Here is a 10,517-nt window from a genome sequence, read left to right on the forward strand (position 1 = left end):
TGAGGTGGCATGTGATCTGGCATACCTGAGCAACTGGCCTTGTTTTATACTATGCTTTTTGTGCAAAATCAGAAACAGATTTTACATATTGTTTGAAAAAGCAGTTTTCCTGTGTTCGAGAAACATTGATGGATTGTATCAGGAACAACAAGTAGATTTTAAAGGGACATTGTTATTATGAAAAAACGAGGGATAGAAATCCGTCTTGGGCACTGTCAAAATGGTCGTGTTATATTGGCCGCCTGTTCTACGCCTTGCCGGATATTCAGCTCAGTTTACTTCAATGGAGCTGAATATCTGATGGAGTGTTTAACAAGCAGCCAAAGCGGTACCGCCTGTTCTGCGGAACCACCAAAGACAAATTTGTACCCCCAAATGTTTGACAAACCTCATTGTTTAATTATAGAGAGCAACCATAAGAGCTAGACTTCATTTTTAGTTACATTGATAATGCACACAGTGAAACGATTACATGTTTAACATGATTTATGGTATTGTGTATTTCCAAATTTGATTTATACACATTAGCAAGAAAATTACAACTTTTGACAGAATACAACCAATAGTGTTTTTACTGTTTTATCACATTGTTAACACATATGATGAAAATATGATTTTCAAAAACATTTTGACTGACATCTGCTGAAATTATGGGGCAAAAAGTTAAACAGAGAGGAAAAGTCCTGGGTAAATTGATACTTGATTTCTGGATAAATCAAGTTGTAGTTTGGTGACCACAAAAGAGAATTTAGTCAGATCTGCAGCAATTCACAGGAGTATCGAGTTATTTTCATAGCACCGTAAACTACTAACCAGATATGTTTTCATACATAAGCATTTCTTCTTTCACCAATTCTTTTATTGTGAATAAATCACATTGCCAGTTCTCTTTTTAAGTATTTTACTGGATGCATTTTCCTCCCTTTTACAACTGTTATGTTCACACACATATAAACACGTATTTTAACACCCATTTGTTGAAGATAGAGTAGGAGTTTGATTTGTTAAGTGTACTGAGTTGGGGTGTTTTAAACACTTTCTGTAATATAGTCTCAGAAACATGTAGCTGATATTTTTGCAAGATCTTATCATTAAGAATAATACATTCCATAAAATGAGGTACTGTAACAGCCATTAAAAATAGCAGTTGTTTTATTTTAAGCCCCCTCATAATTTCTAGGTTTTTGCAAAGTATTTAGTAATTTAGATATATAGATACTTCTCGCAACATTTTTGCAAAGTAATTAGTAATTTAGATATATATATACTTCTCACAACATGTTTCAATAAAGTTGTAGTAATTATACCAGTTATTAATCTCTCAGTATATTATTGTCATGTAGCCATCACCATCAGTGCCAACAGGCACTGTCGACATTATAACAGACCCAAGACAATAAAACTTCCCACAGAAAGAACAGTACATATTATAAAGAAATAACAGATGCGCTAGAGAAATTCAAGGCAGTAATCACTCCGAGCTATTTGTTACTCTCCATTTTAATTACAAATTCTAATATATATATATAAAATATAGATTATATATAGTCCAGATCTTTTTATCTATTGCTCAGTTATACAGGGACACTGATGATGAAACTGTTTGTTTCACATGCATTAAATCCTCAGGAGAGCTGGCATCAAAGGAGTTAATTGACTTATGACTAAAGGTCATTTAACTTAGGTTATCGTTAGACATCCTGCCACAAACCATTTTGCCATCAAATTGCATCCCTTGTGACTATTTCACCCAAATTTAAATGTTGCATCAAAAGCAAACTCTCCAGGTAACTGACCTTCGCTCACTGTTGCTATAACATTTTAAGCGCTTAATTTTTAATGGGTTTTACAGAACACTGTGGAATTACATTGAATGAAGCTGTAACATTCCTTTACTCCCCTGATAATTAACATTAGTGTGCAAAGACTAATATTTTTGGCTGCTGATTCACATATTTACTCCTATTAATACTTACCATTTGTACAGGTAAATACATTTGTTTGATGTGCTGGACTTTCTCTAAGCTCCTTTCTTCTGTATAAGCTATTTAAAGAATACACTGAGCTCGCTCTTAGAACCCAAAGGAAAACTAGTATCTTTTTTCAATAAAAATCTTATGCTTAGAATATTGCTCAAAACTCAATTGCATTTGGTACTCTTACCAATAAACACACAGAATCTATTATGGCCAAGACCATGTTTTAATTATGCAGTCCGTTTGAATTTGATGGCAATTGTAGCACCCATCCTGTTGTTCTGGTTGAGATCAGTTAAATCAGCACAGACAAGGGATGAAACCTGGGAACTGCTTAATCTGCATGTCTCGGTAACTCATTGGTTAAACACATTTGGCGCAATTTTAACCTAATTCGCCAGGGACATCAGAGAAGTACGATAAACCATGTCACACCGACAAAAGACCTGCATAATCCACAGGGAATTATGTAAGGGAAGTGTGTAAGGGGTCGTTTTAACGAGCTTATGGTGTGCTAGATCGGTTTTGATTTCGCACTGCTCGTGAGCGGTTCCGAAGCGCTCCCCCCTCACCAGTTCTAGAGACTGAGCTTATTGCCAGACAACCTTGATGTGTGGCCCAACTCGTGACTCGGAAGACAAATGGTCAGATGAGACAGATTGAGTTTTAAATCAAAATGATCTTTATTTTTGAAAGAGAATGTACACAGAGAAAATGGCAAGAATAAATGCAGACGAAAAATAACGTTTCTCACAGAGGACTAAATTATACACTGAGAAAAATAACTTTAAAGCATATAAACAGTTCTAAAATAGCAATAAGCTAAAAGCGGGGGTGAGGGAAGCGCACGAACACATCGAGGGATAAATCACACTCCTGAATTACAAAACCCTTAATGTTACAAACCCTCCCATTGCTAAAATATACCTCAACTATGTCAGTTAGGTAGAGTTGGGCCTTTATGCTCACCAGAATTTTAAAACCCTCCTGGACCTTGGTACTCCTTGTTACGTCTGGGATCTCCAATCTTCCTCATGGGACCGGCTCCTGGACCCGCTCTCCTGCACAAACTTGGAAGTCCTCCGAACTCCTCGAGCCGTCTCCTCTTCCGCACGGTCTTCGAACTCCTGATGGTATCTGGACTTGGACTTCACTGCTTCTGGTGAATCTGTCTGAGTCTGGCTGAATCTCTCTCCTGCACAATCTTGAAAGTTCTCCGAACTCCTCGAACCGTCTCCTCTCCACTCAGCCTTCGAACTCCTGATGGTCTTGGATCTGGACTGAACTTCTGAATCTCCTCTCCTGCACAATCTTGTGGGTCCTCCCCGCTCTGTCCTTGACCTCGTGTCTGTGTGAATCTGTGATGGATCTGATTGAATCTCACTGAATGAAAGAGAGGAAGCCCTGCTGTCGAATTTCCCTCCACAGTTATACTGTTCCCTTGCACTTATCTTGGCACCAAATCAGGGGTTTTCTTTTGTCAAGGTAATGGACAGGCTGCTTTGACAAAAGCAAGTACTTTATTTTAATAACAACAGAAAATGCTGGAAAAACTCAGCAGGTCAGGCAACATCCGTGGAGAGAAATTTGAGTTGACGTTTCGGGTTTGACTCTTCTTCAAAACTGGAGAGAAAAGGAACTAGATCGAAGGCAGGGCTGCGATCGGACAAAAGAATAAAAGAACCAAAAGAAGTAAAAGAGATTAGAAGCTAGACGAGATGGTAATAGGCTGGGATTAGGTGTAAAGTGTAATGGCAGGGCAAAAGATAGCTGCCAGGTGTGAGAGAGAAACAAAAGGAAAGGGGGGGGGGAGGAAAGGAGTGGAAAAATATAAGTAAAAATGAAATAGGGGCCGAGGTTATGATCTGAAATTGTTGAACTCGATATTGAGACCGGAAGGCTGCAGAGTGCCTAATCGGAAGATGAGGTGCTGTTCCTCGAGTTTACGTTGAGCTTCCGTGGAACAGTACAAGAGGCCAAGGACGGTGAGGTCCGAGTGGGAATGGAGCGGTGAATTGAAATGACAGGCGACCGGAAGCTCGGGGTCACCCTTACGGACTGAACGGAGGTGTTCCGCAAAGCGGTCACCCAATCTGCGTTTGGTCTCCCCAATGTAGAGGAGACCGCATCGTGAGCAGCGAATACAGTATACTAGATTGCGAGAAGTACAAGTAAATCGCTGTTTCACCTGGAAGGGGTGTTTGGGGCCCTGGACAGTGGGGAGGGGGGAGGTATAGGGACAGGTGTTACACCTCCTCCGCTTGCACGGGAAGGTGCCAGGCGAAGGGGAAGGGCTGTTTGGGGTGATAGAGGAGTGGACTAGGGTGTCTCGGAGAGAGCGGTCCCTGCGGAATGCTGAAAGGGGAGGGGAGGGGAAGATACGTTTGGTGGTGGGATCACTTTGGAGGTAGCGGAAATGCCGGAGGATGATCCGTTGAATGTGGAGGCTGGTGGGGTGAAAGGTGAGGACAAGGGGAACCCTATCGTGGTTCCGGGAGGGAGGGGCAGGGGTGAGGGCAGAGGTGCGGGAGATAGAACTGACACGGTCGAGGGCAGTGTCCACCACGGTAGAGGGGAATCCTCGGTTGCGGAAAAAGGAAGACATGTCTGAAGCACTGGTGTGGAAGGTGGCATCGTCGGAGCAGATACGGCGGAGGCGGAGAAACTGGGAGAATGGAATAGAGTCCTTACAGGAAGCGGGGTGGGAGGAAGTGTAGTCCAGGTAGCTGTGGGAGTCAGTGGGCTTGTAGTAAATATTGGTCGATAACCTATCCCCAGAGATGGAGACGGAGAAGTCGAGGAAGGGAAGGGAAGAGTCAGAGATGGACCATGTGAAGGTGAGGGAAGGGTGGAAATTGGAGGCAAAGTGAATGAAATTGTCAAGTTCGGGGCGAGAGCAGGAAACGGCACCGATACAGTCATCAATGTATCGGAAAAAGAGGTGAGGGAGGGGACCCGAGTAGGACTTTATTTTAATGTCTTGTAAATGAAACTAATGGGATCAGTCCTGTGTCCCTCTGAGTTTGGTACAGATAATAGGTTTTGTCTTTGCTCTGTGATGGGTTGCGTTTTGCTAGCAATTAACACACCTTGAGGTGTAAATACTTTTGTTTTGACTTTGTTACTACTGTAACCATATTATCATATCAATAGCAGTAAGTTCTGGAATCTTCTAATCGGTGATGACTCAGGCTGCTGTAAGATACTGCTGGTGTGTCCTTTTGAACTGAGCCATGGGAACTGCCAACTCCATCTTGTGTTCTCACAATGTGGCCATTTCAGGGGTTTTACCAATATACTGTATTTCATGGATTTTGCGAATCCTACAGTGTAAATAGTTAATGTAAGTCATATCCCAATTCCACTGTAAAATTCAAAACTCAACTCACAGAATTAACTCCCCATGTGTGTCAATTGGGGCTACTGTCATTATAAGTGTTGGGAGATGGCATTTAGTTCAGGACAACACTCTCTAAAAGGGAGAATCTAAATGGAGCTTCAGGGATGTATGCTAAAAAAAATGTTTCAATAACTAATTTTTTTCAAAAATCTCACCACCACACAAGTATCTTCAAAAATTAGTACCCTCTTTCACCATGATGATTGTATTAAAAATAAAACCTTGTCTGTTTTTGAGCAGCAGTGCAGAAAAGCAACTGCAATCAAGGATATTTAACAGGCAGATTATTTGGGGTCAGTGATAGTCATATTAAGGTATCCAGCCATGATTTAGTGTTGCAAACTCCACAATATAAGAAACGTGGGCCAAATCTCACCAGAATGGTAATGTGCTAATAGGACTCAATCCTCTTGGGCCATGGCATTTGTATAATTATTCACAGCCGCAGGCAGAGAGTTGGATATGTGCAAGGAGCACAATAGTGGTGGGAGTGGAAAGTTTTGTGTAGGTGAGTTGTAAATTAAAGGGAAGTGGCAGATTATGGGAAAAGGCTCAAAAGGCATTGTCGTCCATTGGCAGCAATTCCCAAGGTTGAAGAGGAGAGGGCTAAGAAGTGATGGAAAATAACGAAAGGAAAAGTAACCCAATGTGCAGGCATAAGTCTGTAGGGAAGTGATGGAGTGACCCAATACCAGTTCTCATTTGACAACTGCTTAAATGGCATTGATGCTGCATGAGAAGGTTGAAATGGCCCCATTTGCCAAACTAGGGTACTGTCTTCATAGATCAACATTGCAACATGTCTGGAAGGAGAAGAAGATGGAGGCAACTTAGAAGCCACCACTACTGGCTGTATGTTATTTGTAGATTTTATACCAGCAGATGGCACAGCTCTGCACCTGCCTCTTTGCTGATGTGAAACCGGTGAAGGAAGTTCCTCAAGATCATTGCCAGGTAGGCGTGACAATGCCTGTAGATAATGGCTAGTGACATCCTGATCGGTGCAGTCAAACCCAATTCTCTGTCTTCAGTCCCCTCTCTTGAAGGTGGTGATTCATGCAGGAGTATTGTTCCAAGGGCACCAACAACGTGAATTTTTAATCTTATTGCATTACTGGCTGTTGATCACCCTAGAATGCCACCTTTCATGCAGTATCATTAAAAGCATGGCATATCATGATTTGGTGCTTCCAAAGATGCATTCAGCATTATAATTATTCAGATATTCATGTATCTTATTTGTACCATTGGATCTGCTGACCCAGCCTCCTTTCAGAATAGGAGCCTCCACATGCACTAGGGGTGGTGGCACAGTGGTCAGGACGGAGTGGCCCTGGGAGTCCTCAACATTGACTCCGGACCCCATGAAGTCTAATGGCTTCAAGTCAAGCATGGGCAAGGAAACCTCCTGCTGATTACCACCTACCGCCCTCCCTCAGCTCATAAATCAGCACTCCTCCATGTTGAACACCACTTGGAAGAAGCACTGAAAGCAGCAAGAGCACAGAATGTACTCTGGGTGGGGGACTTCAATGTACATCACCAAGAGTGGCTCGGTAACACCACTACTGACTGATCTGGTCGAGTCCTGAAGGATATAGCTGCCAGTCTGGGCCTGCGACAGGTGGTGAGAGAACCAACACGAGGGAAAAACCTATTTGACCTCGTCCTCACCAATCTACCTGTCGCAGATACATCTGTCCATGATAGCATTGGTAGCAGTGACCACCGCACAGTCACTGTGGAGACAAAGTCCCGTCTTCACACTGAGGACACCGTCCATCATGTTGTGCGGCACTACAACCATGCTAAATGACGCTCCAGTGCAGTACTGAGGGATCACTGCACTGTTGGAGTTGCCCTGCCTGATCTCTCAGATCACAAGACACTATTTCAATGAAGAGCAGGGGAGTTCTCCACAGTGTCCTGGCCAATATTTACTCCTCAAACAACACCTAAAAACAGATTATCTGGTCATTATCACATTGCTGTTCATAGGAGTTTGCTGTGTGCAAATTGGCTGCCGTGTTTCCTACATTACAACAATGACTACACTTCAAAAGTACTTCATTGGCTGTAAAGCACTTTGGAATCTCCAGAGGTCATGAAAACTGCTATATAAATGCCAGTCTTTCTTTCTTTCATTTTACTCCATCCCTACATTTAAGAATGACTTCCTCTTGTCAAAAGAAAATACATTTATAGTTTCACTAAAAGTACCAGCTAGAGAAAACCACCTTGTGTTTGTTCACAATATGGCTACACATACTCACTAGAGGAATACTTTCCCAGATATGACTTAAATTAAACCTCAGAAGAAACCATCTGTTGCTTTTGCGTAATTAAAAAAAAATCCCCATATCCATCATCCTTCTGGCCATTGTGAGCGAAGGTGCCAATTTCAGTGCCAATTTGTGGGCATGTGTGTTGTGGCCTTATGCAAAGTAGAAACTGGGCTGAGGAATCCCAAATACATTTCACATAGGCTGGCAAAGAAAGACTTTCAGCCCATCAATCTAGGCTTGGTTTGAACTCTCATTCCATAATTAAGAGGATAATGTATTAATCCACTGTACTACTCAGTTCCTCTTTTAAATAGCATCAGCTTATCATGGTAGATATTGGTGGCACATTTGTATCGCAGGGTACCTACTATCACAGGGCAGTAAACACCATGGTTATTGTATTTCTTAGTCCGCAATACAAAACACCAGTGAGGGTTAAATCGTGTTGTACAAATATTGATGTAAAAATGCTTAACATACACTTATGGATTTCCTTTGTCTACTATTTTAACAGGGGTTAACTTGTTAATTTTAACACCTTTGTTAAAATAGTGAACAAAGGAATTTCATATCAACATGTTAAACATTTGTGTACAAATGTTACTCATTTTACCCAACATATTATAAATCATTATGACATTTATACTTTTTTATATTAGAGCCTGATTTTTTTCTATCGTGCACTGCAAATATAAATGACTTGGTACAGTGATTAAAATCATCAGGAAATGCTTGTAAAATAAGATTGTAAAGCTACAGTTCAAGGTTGTCATAATTTATGCTTGTCAGATAAAATTCTTGACAACTCATTCTGTATTTCAGCAGGGCATTTAAAAATGTGCAGCTATACCAACATGCTTTTATTATCACTATATAATAGAACGTCATTGATTCCAATCAGGTCTGTTCTATGTGATGGGCTGAAGACAATGGTACTGTTCTTTTCTTAATTGCTGATTTACTTGGATTTGCAGTCGTTTTAGTTACTGGGAATGGGAAGTCGCCTCTGTTATGACCTAACTGACTCAACAGCACTTGTCTAAACATGTCCCAGGTATTTGTTTAATGGCAATTTGGCAAACAGACATCACATACTTTTTAATAACTGGTACAGCTCTGTTTGTTCAGGAAAGCATGAACATCATGCATCATTTATTGAGCCAGCAGTGCATTTATGTGCATCGTGTGTCACCGTGTTGTGAAACTCTATTATCTGTTGAAAGTTGGCCACTAAGGCGCTCTTTCTGAGAAAACATCATCCAAAAGTCATTGCTCAAATAATTTAGAGATATCATTTAGTGAGGTGTAAAAGGACTCACTTATACTGACATGCACCTCCTGTTCATATCAGTGTCTACAATATTATAGTTTAAAATTTTAAGATAATAATTGGCTTAGCTATGCTATGCCTGTGAATCACTGGATCTCCAGCATGTTGTGTAGAGTAATACATAGAAGATAGGAGCAGGAGTAGGCCATTCGGCCCTTCGTGCCTGCTCCGCCATTTAATGAGATCATGGCTGATCCTTTAATTCAGTATCCCGTCCCCGCCTTCTCTCCGTAACCCTTAACCCCTTTTGCCCGTAGAAATATATCTAATTCCCTCTTAAATATATTTAATGAGCTGGCATACACTGCCCTCTGTGGCAATGAGTTCCACAGGTTCACCACTCTCTGAGTGAAGAAATTCCCCCTCATCTCTGTCCTAAATGGTTTAGCCCTTATCCTTAAATTATGTCCTCTAGTTCTGTTCTCACCCGCCAAGGGAAACATTCCTTCTGCATCCAGTCTGTCTAGACCTGTCAGAATTTTATACACTTCTATGAGGTCCCCTCTCAATCTTCTAAACTCCAGTGTGTACATCCCTAAACTACATAGTCTCTCCTCATAGGTCATTCCCGCCATTCCTGGTATCAGCCTGGTGAATCGCCGCTGCACCCCCTCCATGGCAAGAACATCCTTCCTCAGATGAGGCGACCAAAACTGTACACAGTACTCGAGGTGTGGTCTCACCAGTGCCCTGTACAGCTGCAGCAAGGTATCCCTGTTCCTGTATTCTAACCCTTTTGCTATGAAGGCCAGCATACCGTTTGCCTTCTTGACCGCCTGTTGCACCTGCATGCTCGCCTTCAGTGACTGGTGTACAAGAACACCCAGGTCTCTCTGTACTTCCCCCTCTCCCAATCTATTGCCATTTAAATAATAATTTGCCCTCCCGTTCCTGCACCCAAGGTGGATAACTTCGCACTTGTCCACATTATAGTGCATCTGCCATTTATCCGCCCAATCGCCCAGTCTGTCCAAATCGCTCTGGAGCTTCCTGGTCTCTTCCTCTGAGCCCACCCCCCCTCCTAGTTTAGTGTCGTCTGCAAATTTGGAAATGCTGCATCCGACTCCCTGATCCAGGTCATTAATGTAAATTGTGAACAGCTGGGGGCCCAGGACAGATCCCTGTGGTACCCCACTTGTTACTGCCTGCCATTCAGAAAATGAGCCGTTTATTCCAACTCTCTGTTTTCTATCTGACAGCCAGTTCCCTATCCACGCCAAAACTTTCCCCTTTATCCCATGAGCCTCAATTTTCCATGCTAATCTTTTATGTGGGACCTTATCGAAGGCCTTTTGGAAGTCCAGGTACACCACATCTACTGGCTCTCCCCCATCTATTCTACCAGTTACTCCCTCAAAAAATTCCAATAGATTAGTCAAGCACGATTTACCCTTTGTAAATCCATGTTGACTCTGTCCTATCCTGTCCCCATTTGCTAAGTGCTCCGCTATTTCATCCTTAATGATGGACTCCAGCATTTTGCCCACAACTGATGTAAGGCTTACAGGTCTGTAATTACCTGCTTT

Source organism: Somniosus microcephalus, chromosome 1 (genome assembly GCF_052327205.1).
Source record: "Somniosus microcephalus isolate GS21.2 chromosome 1, FLI_Smic_1.0, whole genome shotgun sequence".
NCBI classification, from domain to species: domain Eukaryota; kingdom Metazoa; phylum Chordata; class Chondrichthyes; order Squaliformes; family Somniosidae; genus Somniosus; species Somniosus microcephalus.